This window comes from Balaenoptera borealis, assembly GCF_965194805.1.
Source record: "Balaenoptera borealis genome assembly, chromosome: 12".
Taxonomy (NCBI): Eukaryota; Metazoa; Chordata; class Mammalia; order Artiodactyla; family Balaenopteridae; genus Balaenoptera; species Balaenoptera borealis.
This window is the reverse complement of record NC_138869.1, coordinates 37,931,033-37,950,877: the sequence shown is the minus strand read 5'-3', so window position 1 is coordinate 37,950,877 and position 19,845 is coordinate 37,931,033. Positions and strand designations below refer to the sequence as shown.

General features: G+C 42.3%; 1 long non-coding RNA gene across 8 annotated transcripts in view; it reads left to right on the top strand.

Moving 5' to 3' along the window:
* Window positions 1–19,845, top strand: part of LOC309607819 — a 65,455-nt gene that overhangs the window by 30,497 nt on the left and 15,113 nt on the right. For 2 of the 8 annotated variants that reach the window (XR_014232557.1, XR_014232564.1), the window contains one exon: window positions 1–19,845. This exon is cut by the window's left edge. This is a non-coding gene — a long non-coding RNA (uncharacterized lncRNA). The other 6 variants (XR_014232558.1, XR_014232559.1, XR_014232560.1 and 3 more) reach the window with 6 other exon arrangements.

Genomic DNA, 19,845 nt, shown 5'->3' with positions numbered 1-19,845 from the left:
TTTTAAGTTGCATAATTTTTAGTTAAATTGTGACTAAAGTGAGACAGAAAAACCAAAGAGACATAGACTCTATGGGTTGAAGATACCCTAGTTTATCTAGTTCATCCTACGATGTGATACTTCAGCTTCTTCTAAAACAGTCTGTATAAAATCCAGCCATCCTTGGGATTCCTCATGGAGCTGGAGTAATAATAAATATGGCAACAGTAAATAACATGGGCAAGTCTCCTACTATGTGCTGCACGTTATGCTAAGCCCTTCACAGAGCACTATCTTACCTAATTCTCTCAGCAACCTACAAGGTTCAAAGCTACCACTATCCTCATTTTCTAGATGAGAAAACTGACATCATAGGTTAAGAATTCTGCCCAAGGTCCTGCAGCTGGTATGTGTTGAAATTCCTCCAGCCAGGAGGCCTCCTGCCATGGATTGAGCTGGTAACCCACATCTAGGAATGAGCACAGCGAGGCCAAGCAGAGCCTCACCAACTCCCAGGAACAAGAAAAGGTTTTCATTCCACGTCTGAGTCCCAGAAACCAGATCAGCGCCGGGATGAATTAATATCCTTAGAAGCAGCTGGGAGAGTAGTGAAATGTTTGTTCTCAGGCATCTTATTGATTTGGTTCCTATTAAGAAGGAAATCTCATAAGTGAAATCTGGAAGAACAAATATTTTTCTGAAAATATTTCCTTCCCCACAGCACTCCAAGAAAGAGACCCAATGTCCTTAGACTAGAATTGGATTACAGTAATAAAGGCCTCTAAACAAACAACCAAGGTACTTTCTCTCTGAGGGACAAATTAGGAATTTACTGATGCTTCCCCCTCACCAGTGTTTCAGTCAATGGAACACCATTTTGTCACTGGTGGAAATTTTCCAGAGTGATTAGCGCAGACAAATCCATGGACCCCAGTCAATGGGAGGTGAATGCTCTTGGCCAAGGGGAGGCATGAAGTCTTAGGGTACATCCCTCTTCAACTCTAGACACAGTGGTGTAGGTAGATAGGAAGTGCCTGTCATCTATCCCCTACCACTATGCACTCACTCCCTCATTCATTCCTTCTGCCTCTCCCCTAATATGACAGATGGCGTGTGATGTGCCAAGCTCTGTTTTAGGCACTGGGGAGGCATCAGTGGGTGAGCCAAGCTATCAGAGGCTCGCACAGGTTCATTGAAGGAGATGCAGACAGTACACACTGACTAACATCACTAAAAATAATTTCAGATGGTGAAATAGCCACAAAGTGGTAAAGTGACTCTCCGAGGAGCTCGGAGTACCTCTGCAACAATCTATCCTCCCAGCTGGAGCATTCCTCAGCGTAAACTCCAACAAGGTCATGCAAAGCCCGTGAATTGTGACACAACCCTCTTCCTCTTAAAAGTGAGTCGCATGCTATAGGATCCATGATCCACAGTTTCACACAGTCTCTTTTCAACCCCTGACCCAAAAGGAAGAAAGCCTCCATCTGGCCTGGCATTTTTAAAAAATGATGCAGTCATGAAGAATGAGAAGACAAAAAATAATAAACTCCAGAGCCTGCCTTGAGAATAACGTTTTACCAACAGGATGTGTCATAAATATGAAATGGCAAAGAAAGATGTTCCAGGATTTGTCCTTTGTCCTTTGTTAGCCAGACAGATAATGAGTTACCATCATGGAATTTTTTTTCTCATTTGAACATGAGCTACATATAACTTCCATACTTCTGTAAAAAGGGAACCCATAAATCACAAGTTATTGTTTCCTAGAAACTGGGATTATACAAGGGAGAGCCAAACAAAAGCCTTTGTTTCATGAGCTTGCAACTTTTTAATTAAATACCGCTTTAAACTCACACATGCATAAGCCAAATGTTCCCAATCCATTCTGCTTTCGAGCCTGGTGTCCAAGCTCCCCCTTCCATCACCGTCGCTGTGGTGGGAGTAGGATTCCTGCATTTATTGGTTTCTAATTTTTCCCTTTATCAATTTAGGTGGAATGAGAAACAGGGATCACAGGACAAGGACTAGTTCTTTACATTTCTTTTGTAGACATCATGACCAAGGACTGCGCTATACACGTAAGACTATAAACAAATAATAAAGGGAGGGAAGTAGGGAGGGAAGGAGGAAAAGCAGGGAGGGAGGAAAGGAGAAAGGATGGAGACTCTGTAGCCCAGGAGCTTGTAAACTTAAAACACTTTATCTGATCCCTATAGATCATGAGGCAGAATCTCGTTAGTTCTTCACAATATCCCTCTTTCCTTCATCTTTGGTATGCTTCTAAAGTGCATTTCCCAGTTTCACAGAATGTGGGCAGAAGGGATGTGTGTCACTTCCAAAAATGCCCCCTAAAATCTCCTGCTCTGTTCCCCACGTTTTCTCCTCTCCTTCCTGCTGGCTGCCTGCGTAGGACCCAGTCGAGGTCTCTGAGGCCCTGGAGGATGGTAGTGCCACATGATGAAAGCGACTAGGTCCATGCATGACTCTGTGGGGCATAGTGCTGCCCCCATACTGGCCTGTGACGTGAGAAAGAAAGGTAAGAACCGATATATACGGGTTGTTTCTATACAGTTAACCAGCCCTGAATGACACACGCCTGTCTTGGTCTCTCCGGGCTGCTGTAACAAGATACCATAGACTGCGTGGATTAAACAACAAACATTTATTTCTCAAAGTTCTGGAGGCTGGGAAGTCCAAGGTCAAACTATGGCAGATTTAGTGTCTGGTGAGAGCCCACTTGTTGGTTCATTGACGGCAGTCTTCTCACTGTGTCCTCACGTGGCAGAGGGAGCTCTCTGGGGTCTCTTTTATAAAGGCACCGATCCCATTCATGCGGGCTCCTCTCTTGTGCCCTAATCACCTCCTAAAGGCCTTGCCTCCAAACGCCATCACACGGGGCATTAGGATTTCAACCTATGGATATCGTCGGGGATGCAAACAGTCTATAGCAACAACTTTGCTCCACTGTTCCATCCATGGCAGGTGACACTAGTAGATACCTTGTGGATAAATTCTCTCTTATGCTGTCCTCAGACGTGTATGTGGTGCCCCAGATATCCCTCACTTCATGTTCAGAGGACATCCAGAGATCTTATCCAAGTACTTTAGATACTAAATTTATATTTTTGGCCAGTATGTAATCTACCCCTCACTGTAATTCCTATTTTAAAAAGCCTTTAAAAAATGAGTCCATGATTCAAGTCAAGATGAGAAAAGTTTTCTAAATCAGGGGTCAGCAGTTTTTCTTCTGTAAAGGGCCAGATAGTAAACATTTTAGGCTGCTTGGGTCTCTGTTGCAACTACTCAGTTCTGACACTGAAGCACAAAAGCAGCTGTAGACACTACAAACGAATGGGCGTGGCTCTGTTCCAATAAGCTATGATTTATAAAAACAGGCAGGAGGCCAGATTTGGCCCATGGGCTGTAGTTTGCTGACCCCTGTTCTAAATCATTCTCGGATTTTCACTAAACGTGAAAGAGGCCACATGTTAATTCCAGTATCCATTTCAATCCCCGTGACACTGGTTTATATTTATTTGTTTGTTTGTTTTAAACATCATGCCTTAAGTAGCATCAGCTATGACAAGTGAAGTTGTAAGCAATATTTAATTCTTTTCTAAACCCCAGGACTGCACTGTGCTGGCACAAGGTAAAATGCAATAAATTTTTGTTCCTTTCTACTTTCCTTAAAGCTTGCCCTTGAAGGTTAGACTTGAAGTCAGACCTGAATTTAAGTCCCATTTCTTAGTCTGTAGCTTTGGTCAAGTCATTTTCTTTTTGTAAGCCTGGGTCTCCAAAACTGTAAAATGAGGATAACATTATATAACACACAATATTTCTTGGAGGGGGAACCAAATAGAATAATGTATATATTTTGTGAACTGTAGAGCCCAGTACAGAGATAAGAGACTATTACTCTAAGCTGCCTCTCCCTTCCTTGATTCTGGATCTATTTCTTCCCACTCCAAGAGTGGATTTTTTTTTCCCTGAAAGTTCCCAAGGAGGTCCACTAGATCCCTATTTAGCCCAGGCCAGGAGGCTGCTGGTGTCCACAGGCCAGCCCCACCTGTGTTCCGATTGACCAGAAACATGAGCCTCCTTTATAGCCACTACCCGGATCCAGAGAAGGCAGCTCCAGCTGCCAAAAAGGGTTGCTGCTTTAAAGAGATAAAATGCAATAAAGATCGTTCTGTAATGGGCACTCTCAGTTTGGTTTGACCAGCCAGTGACACAAGGCACTTGGCCTTGGACCCGATGTTATTTGAAATGAACTCTGGAATTGAGGTCCTGTTCTCATCAAAAGAGCCATACCCTTAGTAGTCCACAGCTAAGACCTTCAAAGTATAAAAATCAAGACTTTTTTTTTTAGTCATGTATTAAAATGGTGAAAAAAATTTGTGGGTAGAATATTTATCCTCTTGTTGCAAATTTTCATGGCTGTCCCATTCAACTAGAAGTAGCCATGTGTATAAAACTTCAGATTCTAGAGTAAACCCTAGTCTTCCCACCTGAGGACATCTGTGTAGCACCTAAGAAGAGTAGACATGCACTACTCTAAAAGAAACAAAATCCTTTTTTCTCCATTGAGGATGCTTGCATGAAAACTTGAAGGAAGACATTGCAATTGGTTCTTGTCAATCAGTCATTCAACATGCCTTGACAGTGTCTAGAACAGTACCTGGCAAGGGCTTCAACACAGATCTGCCAATAGGCCAAGCCCTGTGAGCTGGACATTGTCCTATAACTGGTAAGACAAGAATGGCAAATATCTAAAAACTGTGCCATAACTTCCCCACCTGTGGTCATGGCAGGCATCAATAATCACTCAGGGTGGAATTTTCCTGATGACCCAAAACAGAGCAACAGTAACATCTTGGCGAGGGCAGCTTTTCTGCATTTCTGCATAGTCATACCTCCAGGATGATGGTTCCTCAGTTATTATTTTGCCTCTCCCCCCCAAAAACGAGGTCCTCCTGCAATCTTAGCTAACCTTAGTTAATTGATCCACATATCCACTCAAGACCTCAAGCTAAAAACCTGGTAACATCCTTGAAAAATCCACTAATATCTAACCAGTCAACAAACTCTATGAACTCTAATGCCCAGAATTGCTTCTCTTCAGCTCCATCATTATGGACCTGGGCCATCTTTGGTCTCAGCCCTTTCAGCAGCTTTTGAAGTGCTCCCTAAGCTCTGTCATACAACCACCAGAGGGCTGCTGTTAAAACTTAAAACAAGTCAAGTCAATGTCTCACTGAAGGGCCACATAACCTGCGTGATCTAGCCCTTCCCTTCCTTTCCAAAACCAGCTCAGTTCATTCCCCTCTCTGTCCCTGCAATGCACTGCAGCTTCACTGACCTTCTTTCAGTTCTTGGAAAACATCCAGGTCTTGGCCCCATTTAAGGCCTTCACACATTTTGTTGTCGACCTGTGAGTCTGCTGCCCATGACCCTCCTGACTAAGACCTGATTCTTCAGGTCACAACCAAACTGCCACCTCTTCAGAGAGATCGTCCTGGATCACTCACTGAGCTACCTTCTTTTCTGTCAAACTGATGCCCCTATTTCTATGAGCTTATTCTTTCTCTGAAGACTTGGACTTATTGGGAATTTTACATACACGGAAGTTGCAACTTTCAGTAAAAAAGGAAACATCCATGAAAACAGTATCATGGTCATTTCCTAGAAATTAGCACATTTCACAATGTTATTTTTTGTTTTTATGCCACTTCTCTTACCTAATGTGATATAAGCTCTACTGGGAGTAGGAACAATGTCTTGTCACTGCTAGAGAAAAAAAAAGACACACACACAATGCTTTCTTTGTGGTGAGAAATTCTAAACCATATTCTTAGACACCTTTTGTGGCATCTACCTTGTCCCAGTAACTCCCTTTTCCAGGAAATCCATGTACATGCAGAATGAACCCCCGTACACAAGGGTAGACCAGATACCCATGTTTGAACCGTGGGGCACCGTCCATCCTCACTGTCCATCAACTGTCTTATCCAAGATACCTTGAGGGCAGGGATCCCACTGGACTTGCCCATTTTCGAATCCAGCAACTGTGACTAGTGACTGTTTTAAGTCTGTGAAAGTGCAGAGCCAGAAAGTGACCCAGGCATCCAAGTTTTGTTCTTTGGGTGGCCTGGGTTTGGTTTAGTCTCCAGGAATCTAATAAGGGGACACCCAGAAAGATGAAACTATATCCCTAAATGCCTATTCATTCAATAATCCTAAGATAATTTATAATAAAATTAGAAACAAAGGGCAATTGTGAAGGGTCTTTGTCTGTCTACCCCCCTCCTCAGACAACCTCCAGGGGCAGTTTTCAGAGCTTTGGATGAGGTTTGGCCTGTGTAAATCCCATTGTCTGTGGTTCCACTGAGAGAGTGACTTTCTTCCTCCAGCCCCATGCAACTCTTTGAAAATGGCACTCAATGAAGAGTGTTCCTTGCTGAGGAACTTTGCCCTTAGGGGAAAGTTCCAGATGACAGATCATAAATTTGGAATGCCCTGGTCTCAGAAGGTACTCTGAATGATTTCAATAAAGTGCAGAAGAAGAGGGTTATTTTTAAAATGTTCTGCCAGAGATTTCAGAAAGCAGAGGTCTGTGCAGGAATACAGACCAATTTACTTTCTAAAACACCCGTAAATTGTCTGGTCACCCAAGTCGTATATTTTTTGCATCAGTAAAGAAGATATTTACCTACCTACTTGCCAGCTGGGCAAACTGAGTCTGGGGGTTGCTGAATACAATGCTAGAAGAGTACCTTGCAGGGGAGATGCCCAATAAGCCAGGCTCCATGTACCCCAATATCTGTTCTTTCTCTTCATGCTTAGATTCTGAGCCTGGCCTGGCCAACATCAAAGGTGCTCAGCCCAACAAATGGAGACCTCTTGTCTTAGATAAAGTAGATGCATTCAGGGTGACAGCAGATTAAGTTATGGCCACCATAATAAAGGGAAATAGTGAAACAGTGCAAGTACTTTGGGTAATTTGCATGAATCCTGCTCTAGCTGACATTTGCATCCATCAGCTCAAACTTTAAGGCAGAGAAGTTATTTGACTTCCTTTTGGATCCAGGGCTGCCTGAAATCATCTTACTTGTTAAACTTTTTCCTCTTTGTGCCTCACCTCTATTCATAGCATTCAGGATAGTTTCTGACACATAGTAAACACTCATTAAATACAGTCATCCCTTGTATCCATGGGGGATTTCTTCCAGGACCCGCCCTGGATACCAAAGTCCAGGGATGCTGAATCCCAGAGTCTGCCCTCTGTATCCGTAGGTCCCGCATCTGTGGATATGGAGAGCTGTCTGTATTCGCTAAATTGCTGTTAATGAATATACCACTCCACTTTGGCCTCAGACACTCTCTGACTTTCTGGGATTCAAATCACTGTTCTAAAATAGCTTATTTTTCTTAAGCAATAAGTCAACCGTCATTTCTACCACTGAAGGAACGTGTTATGTGAGACCACCCTTGGTCCCAACCTGGAGATGTCTCTTGGTCTCTCTGAGGTGTATGGTGCAGAGACTGGACATCACAAGCTTCCCCCACCCCAGGTCTAAAGGATGAAGGTACAAACAGCTGAGAATACACCCCATGGACCAGAGCCCAGTGAAGTCACTACTTTGGGGGCCCAGAACTGTCATCACTGTCCTCACAAGTCCACGCTTCTGGACGCTTGTGTGGATTCTGCACACCTGCAGCATCTGGCTCATGGCTGAGCACTTTGACTACAACGGGCCAGATTCAAATCCAGCTTGACCCCGGGACTGTGGGCAGTGTGCTGAACTCCTCTGAAGCTCAGTTCCTTTGACTATGAAGCGGGAGAGGCTATAACCACCTCAGGAGGTAGCAGACAGCAAACTTAGATGTGCACACAAATTGCCTGGGATCTTGTTATGATGTGAGTTCAGACTTGGTAAGTCTGGGATGAGGCCTGAGATCCTGCATTTCTGACAAGCTACCAGGTGACACGATGCTGCTGTCTGGGGGCCACACTCAGAGCAGCAAGGTCATGGGGCATTACATGAGAGAACAGTAGAAATAAAAGATGATTATTAACATTAATAAGCACTATAAAGAAAATTATTAATAATTATTAACAGCAGGAGCATTTCAATTAAAACTCATGAAATTACCACCAACTAGATTTGAATTAGACTGTTTCTGGCCCTGAATCCTTTTAGGCAAGGTTTGTGATTACATCTGAAACCTCCTTCAGATGTAATCTGTAATCTGTAAACCTCATAAGCCCTGACGTAACTACAGAAGTCAAGGGCACAGTGAGAAGGTATTTTATTACCGATGTATTTATATATGGGTTTTTGGGGTTTTAAAACTGGCAATTAAAACCTTGTAAATTTGTATTATCAACAAAATAAATGTAGACGGGTTAGTTACTCATTGCTAATAAATTTGATCATTCATTTATAAAACGAATGTTCGCCCAAGATTCACAGAGCACTCTATAAATATCGCTTCACTAAGCCACAAACCGCCTCGACAAGGAAGGCACACAGCACCCCTGAGGGGTTAAACAAACCGTCTCAGGCCTGGGGGATGGGAGAACAGCCTGAGTTCCAGCCCTCTCGTCCCCTTCCCTCACTCAGGTTCAGCTCCTGCCCCACAGGGGCCAACTCTTTGAAGCATGATATCTGCTTGGAAGCATTTCAAATCAGCCTGCCTGGAGGCTCCATCCCCAGATAGCCCCAGGAACCTGTCTGTGTGTGTCAGGAAAAACCATCTTTCTCTCATCTGGGAGGTTGAGGAGGACTTGCCTCCCTGCTTCCTCTTTCCCTATCATGTACTCTGGGCAGTTCAGCCAGCGTGAAAGAAGGAACTCTCAAAAGCCACTGGCCCAGCTATGGAACTCAAGCATGGAATAAATAAAACAAAATTACTTTACTGCAGATTTCCCATCCCAATATGCCCTCCTCAAGCCCTTCCCAGCTGAGGGTCCCCTTCACTTCTCCAGTATCAAAGAACTCAGTAAACCCTTCTGTCACCATGTCCTGGTGCCCTGGATGGAGTGGGGTTTTGGTGTCTGGCATCGCTGGGTGTGAATTCCAACCCATGGCTGTGGGAGACCAGGGATCTCATGTTTCTTAGTTGTGAATTGGGTTTTTCACAGCCGGCCTCAGCTGCTGGCTGTGAGGGTGCTCAGAGATGATGTGTGGGAGGCACCGGGCTTGGGTGGCCCATTAGTGGAAGTTATCACTGTTAGCGGCGGGAGAGGCGGTTGTGATGTTGGTCACAGACGCAGCACCAGCAGCAGAATCTCCAGCCACATCGCGCTTCTTAGAAAGCCTAAGCGATAAAAAGGATATGATGGTGTTCCGCTGACACCCTCCACACGCACACACGCACACGTCCTACACCTACACACGTGCTCACGTACACCTCTGCTCCCACAAAGACTGACTGGAAGAGGCCGTGTTTTTTTGTTCTCAGCCTCCGCCTACGTGTCCCACTGCCCTCGCTCCACCTTTGCCTGCGCTCCTAGAACATCCACGTGCCCTTCTGCCTGGAGACCCCATGAGACCTCAAGGATTGCAGGTTGGAGGTTTATTATCATTCATTATCTCTTCAGCTATCTTCCAATTTCTTTTAAACCTCTGGCTCTATCTGTGTTCTCTCTCTGGATTCAGTCTCTGAAAGAGCGGGACTCATCCTTACTTAATTCCTACTTTAATGAAAGCCTTAATTTATTCTTGTCTTATGTAGAGGTAGGAATTCAATGAGAATATGAGATATATTCCTCATTGCTGCCTTTAGTGAATCAACATAGAGACCCATACGGTTTTTGAGCAGAGAACCAAAAGCAGAAAACGTATAGGACATTAGGCTTGCTGATACATGTCTGTAGAGAAGAGGGGATCTAGAAAGCTGTTTAATTTATCTCTCTATAAAAGGGTGTCTGGTTTGCCCTGGGCTTGAAATGAAGGCTTGAAATGCCCTGGGCTCTCCACCGAAGGCTCTAAGACAGTCATGGTTCCAGGTACCTGCCGTGTGGAGGTTCTCCTCTGAGAGCGTGAATGTCTACTACTAGAAACACTACCTGCCATTTTATTGATCTGAGTCCGGCTGGCTTGTGACCACCCTGTACCAGCCATCCAACCAAAGAGAGAGACCAGATGATTGCTGAAAACGGGTGTGCTAGGATTAAATTTTCAGTTAATGTTTAAAAAAAAGTGTTACTAGCATCTCCGGATCCATGTTTAATTTCTTAATGGAAGCCATCCATGATCAATAGATTTTGCTTGCAAGAATAAAGGTTGCCGATCAACGTATCTTATAAAGTGAACCTCAATGAACTGTTTTGTATTTTTTCTTTTCACTTCCAATATAACAGTTATCCAAAAATTATTTATATCTGTATTTGTTAGTATGGTTAAAAAAATACAGTATGTTTTCTTTGTTTAATTCAAACAATGTTGGTCAGTGTTTCCCGTTCCTGCCTTTTCAACTCTAGAGCTTGGCTCACACTGTTCCTTTCATCTAGAATAATAACCTTCCTACATATGCCGAGTCTACTTCATTTCTTAAGGCACAGTTGAAGGCTCTCAACCTTTCAGGCTCAAATGCCTCATTCTCTAGTCTTTACTGATTTCTCCACTGGAGGTCATCCCCCAGTTCTGCACACTTTCACGTGAGAAATAGCAAATTTCCGGTGTTGGTTCATTTAGTTTTCAAAATCAGGGCATCTTGGCAGTCAGGCTTGCATTCTTTTCTTTTTTAACAGTTTTATTAAGATGTGGTTCACATACCATAAAATTTACCCTTTTTAAATGAATAATTCAGTACTTTTTAGTGCATTCATGGTTGTCCAACCATCATCATAATATAATTTTAGAAGATTTCCATAACCCCGCAAAGAAACCCCATACACAGTACACATGAGCAGTCATGCCCATCCCACCCATCCCCAAACCCTAGATAACCACAAATCTACTTTCAATCTCTATGGATCTGCCTATTCTGGACATTTCACAGAAATATTATTGTACAATATGTGACCTTTTATGACTGGCTTCTTTTACTTAGCATTGTACTTTCAAGTTCATCTATTTTGTAGCATGTATCAGTACTTCATTCCTTTTTATCCATCGTATGGATATACCTCCTTTTGTTTATCCATTTATCAGTTGTTGGACATTTGGGTTGTTTCTTTTTTTGACTATTATGAATAATGCTACTGTGAACATTCATGTACAAGTGTTTGCACAGTTGTGTGTTTTCATTTCTCTTGGGTACCTAGGAGTGGAATTTCTGGGTCATATGGTAACTAACATTTTGAGGAACTGCCAAACTGTTTCCCAAAATGGCTGCACCATTACCACCAACAATGTAAAAAGGTTTCAATTTCTGCATATGCCTGCCAACCCTTGTCATTGTCTGTCTTTCTGATTTTCAGGCTTTCATCCTTAGTCTGAAGCTTTATTTCAGAAAACAAGTTGGAAGAAAAGAAGGGTATCTGGAAAACTTACCTCAAGAAACTTTTTTTCCATGAAACTCTCATTGAACCTCGGAGTCCTGAACAGGCATAGCACCTTGGAGGGCAGAAGTTGCTGTGCCTGAGAACAAGAAAGCCCCTCTGGTTTCCTTCTCAGCTCCATGCTTTACAAATGATGCACCTTTGGTAGGTTATTGTCTGACCCTTGGTTGCCTCACAGGTAAAATGAAGACGGTATTTTCTTTATTCATTCAAATGAAATGAGGCATGTGTATGTGAACATGTCTGGGGGCTCACATGGAATTAAGGCAACAGACTTTCTAGAAAGTTCTTTTTAAATGGTTCTCCCAGAAGTCTTGTACTTTTGTGGCAGTGCCTCTAGGTCCACCAACAGATAAAAGTGAAATCTTGGTTAATTTTTGTAAATATTCCATGCGTGTGACAAGAATGGGGGTACTCTGTTGAGTACAAGAATTTATATATCATGCACATCAAGCATGTTAAATATATGTCAAATCCAATTTATCTTCACCTATTTATTTTTTGGTCTCCTTGGTTGGTGGTTTCTGAGGAAGTTGCAGACACTTTCCCACACTGACTGTTTATTCATCCATTTTTGCAGTGTCTTTACAGCAGAGACTACGGTCTGGTCCTCTCCTGGGTGCTCTGGTCCATTGCCAAGTCCTCTAAAGCCTGATGGCACTTTCCTCACAGCCTGAGAGCAAAATAACGTGGTGTTAAGGCCCAGGAAGCAAGTGAGTATTGTTGTTAAGTGTGTAAGCTTCAGAGACAAACAAACCTGAGTTCAAATCTCAGCACCATCGCTTCCCAGTTTATGAACTTGGAGAGCTAACTTAACTTCTCTGAGCCTCAGAGTTCCCGTCCATGAAATGGGAAGATTAAGAGTAGCTTCCACTCTGGAAGGTTGAGCAAATTCAATGAGATCATGTATCTAAAGCACTTATCACAGAGCCAGGATCAGGAAACTGGTAAGGGTTTAGTAAATGCCAACTTTTGTGGATAACACTAAAGAACATCAACAACGGCAGTAGCTGCTCACCTCCTGGAGTGCTTAATATGTTCTGGGCGCTAAGCCAAGTGCCTCAGATGTATCAGCTCATTTAAACCGTGATCACCACCACCATTTTATAGATGAGGCCACTGGGGTACAGAGCGATGAGGCAGCTGGCCCAACGTCACCAGCAAGCGGTGGATCTTGAACTGCACCTCCAGCCACGAGAGCCTGGGTTCATCTTTTGATTATAAAGTGGGTCATGCAACCAACAAAAAGACACACTACAAAAGGGCCTATTTGTCCCACATCCCTTGCTGTGGCCTCCCAGAAGTGCCCTGCAGTACCAGGCTCCACTCTGGGTGGCTACTGTGGTTCTCCTTTTGTGTCTGAGAAAGATGAACATTCGATAGGATCCAGCTGCCAGCTCCCTGCAGCCCTACTTGTGTGTTTCCACAGCAGCTCCTGGGTCTGGGACAACAGAGCACTTACAGCCTCCTTGTTCCAAGCATAGTCACAAACATTTGAGAAAAAATTGGGATGGAAAACCAAGCAAACCTTTAAAATGTGGACAATGAGAAGGCACTGTTGGGACATATTTATGGATAACATGCTACACTTTCAAAGCTAACACTCTTGGACACAGCCCTGGTTTCCCAGTTCAAGTCCTATTTTAAAAACAAATGTACAATACACAAATATATTCCCACTGTAAAAAAAAAAAAAAAAGGATAAGTATGATGAATAAAATAGAAAGTTATCTTTATTCTCCACCTCCACCCTGAACCCACATCTCTTTCCAGTGGTAACGACCATCAATGGGTTGGATGTGTCTCTTCCCAAGTCTTTTCCTTTGTATTTGAATGCATATATATATATAGACATAAACATGTTTCATTTTGGAAAAATATTCTATTACTATACAAATGGTGTCACATTTGTTTGCAGAATAACCTTGTTTGCTTTATTCACTTAACAATAGGTTTGAGAAATGGCTCCAAGTCCGTGCACACACACATATCCACATCTTTCTTTATTAACTGCTGAGATGTTTCCCATGTGTGGTGATACCATAAATTATACATTTGGGTCACCATGGCTGGCTGGCTCTAAGATGGTCCCCAGTGATCTCTATCTCCTGGTATTTGTGCCCCTGTGTAATTGCCTCCCCTTCATCGTGGGCTGGCTTATGATTCGCTTCTAATCAAAAGAATAAAGCAAAGGGGATGAGATGTCACTTCTGTGATTAGCTTCAAGAGAGTGTGACTTGCCTCTTGCTAGCAGATTCTGTCTCTGGCTGGTTTATAGAAAGGCTCACGTGTCAAAGAACTAAGGGCAGCATCTGACCAACAGCCCACAATTAATGGAATCCTGACAATAACCATGTGAGTTTGGAAGTGGATCCTTCTCCACTGGAGAGTCTCAGATGAGCCTCCAGTCTTGGCCAACACCTTAACTGCAGCTCATGAGAGACCCTGAAACAGAGGGCCCAGCTAAGCTGTGCCTCGATTCCAGATCCGCAGAAATAAGCTGCTACATTTACAGTAATTTGATATGCAGAAAAAGATAACCAGTTGTTAAGATAAGCAGTTGTTAATTGCTTTCTATCCTAAGCATCACTGGAACAAATATTCTTCTGCATATGATTAGTGGAGTATTCTAGGATCAAGTCCTAGATCTGAGATTGCTCAGTCTAAAGGTAAGGATATTTAACATAGATAAATAACACTAAATTAACCCCTAAAAATATGTAGCAAGTTTACATATGCATGCAAACAGTATGAAAGTTTCTACTTCTCTAATGCCCTTGGCAAAGCATTGATCATTTAAATAATATCAGTCTGATAAAATCAATACTGCTTTGCTTTGATTCCATTTTCCTGATTGATAGGGTGAGTTTTTTTTTTTTTATAAATCCACTGGCCATTTTATCCCTCTTCATCTGAGACTTACCTCTTGGTATCCTTTGCTTTCATCCTATTTCAATTCAACAACTGGAAGTACGGATATGAATATTACATCTGGAGACATACAATGGCCATCCTCCCCATTGGTGATGCTGATGTTAATCACCCAAAGTGTTACCCAGTTTCTCCACTGTTTAGTTACTACTTTGTCCCCTGCAACTAATAGGCAATTTATGGGATCATTCTCTGAGATCATTCAAATATCCTGCTCCTCATTAAACTATCCCCATGGATTTAGCTGGGATTTAGAACATATTATAATGTTTTATAATACTGTATCATATTTTATATTAATATTTATATTATTATTAATAATATTGTCCACCATTTATTATGGTGGATGCAAAATGATAATTTTCCAAAATGATAGTTTTCCAAGTGTGTAGCACTCCCTCCACATTTACCAGTCCACATTCAGCCTTCTTTTATAGAAGAAGGAAGATCTCCACTCCTCCCCCATTTAGGTATTTATTATTAGTATAAACTCATAATTTCTTGTTTTTCCTCAATGATTTATAATTTCTTACTGTCTTTTTGGTACCCCAATTTTCCCAGATCTGGCCAATGGGAGCCCCTTCGAGTTGGCTATCATTTCCTTGTGATATGCTTGTCTTTTTGTAAAATTATTATTCTTTTCTTTATTCATGTTTACATTTCTTATTAATATTTTCTTCTTTTTTTTCTGGCCCAACAAAATGTTCCAGGCTCATCTTGTACAAACCTGCTCCAGCCCCAGAAGGAACCATTTCTTTGAGGAGCCCTAGTTCTTTTTGGTGGGCAAAGGTACTAGAGATTAAGATCTGGGCACCAGGTATGCTCATTAAAATGGACCCATTTTAAATGCAATTTGGTGAGTTTTGATGAATGTATGAACTGTTTTAACTACAAGTACAATCAAGATATAGAGTTTCCTTCACCCGGCAAAGTCCTCTTATCTTGCTCACTCTTATACAACTTCCTCTGTCCAAAATGTCACTATTTCCTGTGCCCCACACATTCTGCAAAACCCAGATCAAATTTTCTTTCCTTCTTAGAATTACGTTCAGTTTCCTCAACCAAGGTTTCTGGTTCCTTCTTTGTTCTCCTAAAACAGAGGGTAAAAGTGCTGGCTGAGCACTCAAAGTGCTCTAAGGAAGACGGCTTCTCCTACCAGCCGTGAGTCCTTGGGAGAGTTACTCAACTTCTCTCTGACCATTGTTTTTCCATCTGTAAAAGGGGGCACCCTTGAACCATTCCCATATCCACCACATGCAATTCTGTCAGCTTAACCCCTGAAGTAGCTCTTGATCATTGCCTTTCTGTGTATCTCCACAGCCACCCCTCTAGTATCTCCCTCCTGGAAATCTACTCTTTCACCTTCCACCTTTGGGCCCATTATAATGTATTCCCTACAAAGCAGCCCAAGTCATCTTAAGAAATGCCAATCAGCACCATGACCCACCAGGTGCTGCACACTCCGGTAGCTTCTCAGTGTCATGATGAGGATGGCCTTCCTCCCCACATGGTCTGTAAGGACCTTCTGGGTCTGACCTCTCCTTGCTCATATCACACTGCATTCTCCTGACTTCCTTTCAGTGAGTTCATCCAATTCTCCACACACCATCCTGCTGCCTTTTGCTGGAGTACTTTCCCTATCTTACCCGCTTAATTCTGCTTCATCCTCATGGGGCTACATCCTCGAGAAGCCTCTCCTGACTTCCTCGATGAGGTCAGATCCCCTCACTGTTCACTCCTCTAGCTCTGTGTCACTTTTTAAAACCGCTTACCATAGTTGCACCATCTCACCCATATTTTGTGATAGTTTTAATGAATGTCAGCCTCATTGAATCTAATCTCATAACAGTGGGCACTGTACCTCTCCTAGGATTGACACTCAGTGGGTATTAGCTGAAGAAATGAATACACCACAGGATTGGTGTCTGAGTGAAATGAGATAATGCTGTGTGAGAGAGGGCTATTTATACGTAGTTTTATCACTCTACTTACCATTTTCTATTGTGGGTTCTTATTTAGATGTCTGTCTTCTCGACCATTCCAAAAACGCCTTGAAGGTGGGGACTAGGCACAGTCCTCTTGTGCCTCCAGCTTCTGGGACAGTGTCTGTACTTAATAAGGGCTTGATATAAGTGTGTGGTGAGTCAGTGAAAAGTTAAATGGATGAACGAAGTTGTCTCACCTCCAGATGCTTCTAGTTCCCCATGTGAAAAGGAAAAACTATGAGGGTCTAACTCATGGGCTAGTCATGAGGGTTTAGCTGGATTGATATTTGCAAAGTGCTTAGAATAGTATCTGGCAAATCGTTTAAGTTCTCTGACTGTTAAATGAATATATACAAATGTGCAATGTGCTAGACAAATGTAAAGAATCTGAGTTATCAGGTTCATCACTGAAAGTTTGCATGTAGGGTACAGGGAAATTGTCGAGGGGTCATATCTCTCTCCACACACACAAGACATCATCTGTCTCTGTTTTAAAAAACTCTGAAGTGTTCATCATCAACCTCTTTCTTAAGTTCACATCACGCTTTCCTGATCACCCTTTATGCATTTTTTAAAAATCCAATAGTTAACTGTGGGATAAAATGGATTTTTCCTTAAACTGCTCTCCACTGTTCTTTAAAGCCATTGCTATGCGCTCTTGTTCATCTAACCAAACCTAAATTGGGTTATGCAATATTCAAAGCAAACCAGATCAGAAAATGATCAATTTGGACCTTTTTTTCCAATTATTCATGATTATTCGTTCTAACCACATGTGTAGATTTTAAAAATTCCTCCTAAAAGAACTCCACAGCCCTGATACATCCTCTTCTTAAAACTTCGACTTACGTGAAGACAAAACCCTGTTGATTTTTTGACTTCTAATAGAAGTCTGACAGGTGCCACATTTTCCCAACAAATCCAGTGAACAACTTAGTTGCCCTGGTCATTTTGCACCGTGACAGCCAGAGTGCCTGAGTCCCTTGTGTCCAAGAGGCTTGCCTGTGAAGATACGGTGCTCTTAAATGAGTCAGGACAGGACAATAAGACCCTCTCAGAGACTTATCTGCTTGAGGCGACCTTTCCAGTTCAGAATGAGAAACCGAAAGGTGGCAGCTGTCTCTTTAATATTCAGTTCTTAGTTATGAAGTTCTTGACATTTTCCATTTAAACTTTGTTGGTGTGAATCTCCTTTAGGACACTGAATCAGGCTTTCTATTACTTACACCCCAGAACATAATCTTTTTTTTCTTCAGAAGTAAGAAGGGCATTATCTTGGGCTTTTTCTGAACGTCTTGTCAAAGCACAAAACCTTTTCTTTAGGGCCAGCATTCATCAGCTGTGCCTGTCTTTTACTCTGACTGAAAAAGAAAATTGTCCAGTCTTCCAACTGGCTATTCTCTTGTTGCCTTAATTCATGGGAAGCCAAGAAGGGAAAAATTGGTAGGTTCAACAGTGTTGGACAAGGATAAACAGAATCATATCACATTAACTGTAATTTACAACATTTCAACACATCCCTGCTTCTGCCAAAGCCAGCAAGATCAGCCCCCACTGGAAAAAAAGGGAGAATGGGGTGGGGTTGGGAGGTGGAATAGGAAATTCAAATTTCTATTTTCTAAGCTGGAGTTTGAGAATTAGAGACCCATCAGCACTTTCTTGAATGTTTTGCTCATTCATGCTATAAAAATAAATATCACAAAATATTTTCTGGACTCAGCCTCGTCTGTTGCTAAAACCAAAGCCAGTGTGCTTCCAAACACACTCATGAGGCTAGTTTCACAAGGACGGACATTGTCAGGCTGGCAGGCGGCCACTGGAGGAGTTACTGAAATTCAATTCAAAATGATGTATTCTGCATGAAAATGCCCATTTATGAGCATTCAAAAGGATGAAGAATTTCACAGGAAGATGACAGCAATGACAACTTCTATGACCGACCGGGGTTGCCTGGAGATGATTACCCTGAAATACACACGCACTTGCAGAGCTTTGCTGGAGAGTCTTCTAAAGACTGGGACTGTTTGTGTTCAGATGGAATCTCTGTATATGAAGCTATTTATTACAGGCTGAGTAAACAAATATATGCAACAGGGGGTTGGTGGAATTTGTAGCTAAAATATCCACAGCAGGGTAGACATCATGGATCCCAACCACCAGGCTCAGAATGGAGCCCAGGGCTTAGGGGACCCCCTTTTCTAACATGAGTGCTCCCCAACACGCTCAGCGAAAGAACATCTGGAAGTTATGTTCTCTCTGGAGAACCCCAGGAAACACTGATATCGTTTTCTCCAGCACATGACCTAGGAACAATTTTTCTAGCTAAAACTATGGCTGTGTAAGGATATGAGATTTAACAACTCAACCCTAAATATTATCTTCTTTTTTAAACTTTTTCTCAAACAAGATTGAAGCCATCTCTGCAAGGGCAGGGACTTGATCTTATTCATGGCTGCCTTCCCAGGACCTGAACAAACATCCTCAGAAACATCAGGTAGTCAAAATGCATGTGCCTGGTCACTTCAGAGTTCTTCCAGCAAATTCCTTTGCTACTATTGAATCTGTTAGTGAGATAGGCAGCACCACAGATTTTAAAAGGAAATTCTGGGAGAGGGGAATGCACAGCACAGCAGTTAAGAAAAGTCTATTTAGCAGTATCATTTAATCCTCTGTGTTGGAAGAAGACCACCAATGTAGCGTTTTAGAGGTAGTCATTTCTTAGGCATTTCCTAGGTCTACCTCTAACACCAGCAATTGTTAGAAGCAAAGTTTGAGAACCATCAGCATAACCTATCCTGACATTGCTGAGAACAGATGTTTAGAATGCAAGTCAGAGTAGGGACCTGATCCTCAGCTTGACTAGCAAATTTTCAACGAATGACCACAGTATAAAGTTACTGCATGAAGTGATTCTTTATGGTTGTGCAATGCCCTGTGTCTGTGCATGGAGTTTCTGCATTCTCAAAGAAAACCAACTCCAACTAACTGGTGACAGCTCCAACCCAAATTAGTGACATTAGAATCCACAGATTATTTTGAGAAGCTTAACCTTTCATAATGTGTAAACCAACCTTCTAATTAAAATGAAAACAACCTAGTACTGCCTAGAAAGGATGAACTTAATTCGTTCATATAAATGGATGTAAAACAATTATTTTTGTTCAGTTAAACATTCATCCACTCTGCATCCATCTATACATCTATCCAACCAAGAGATACTTACTGAGTGTTTTCTGTGTTCCAGGCACTGGTTTACCTGGTTGGGATTCAGCAATAAACCAGACCAAGTGGGTGCTGACTTCGTGGAACCCATATTCCAGTGCAGAAGACAGATAAACACAATTAATGAATGAATTTATGAGTAATTTGAGGTATTGGCCAGTACTGTGAAGTCATTTTATTCAGGAGAAGTGGAGAACAAGTGATAGCACAGTGGAG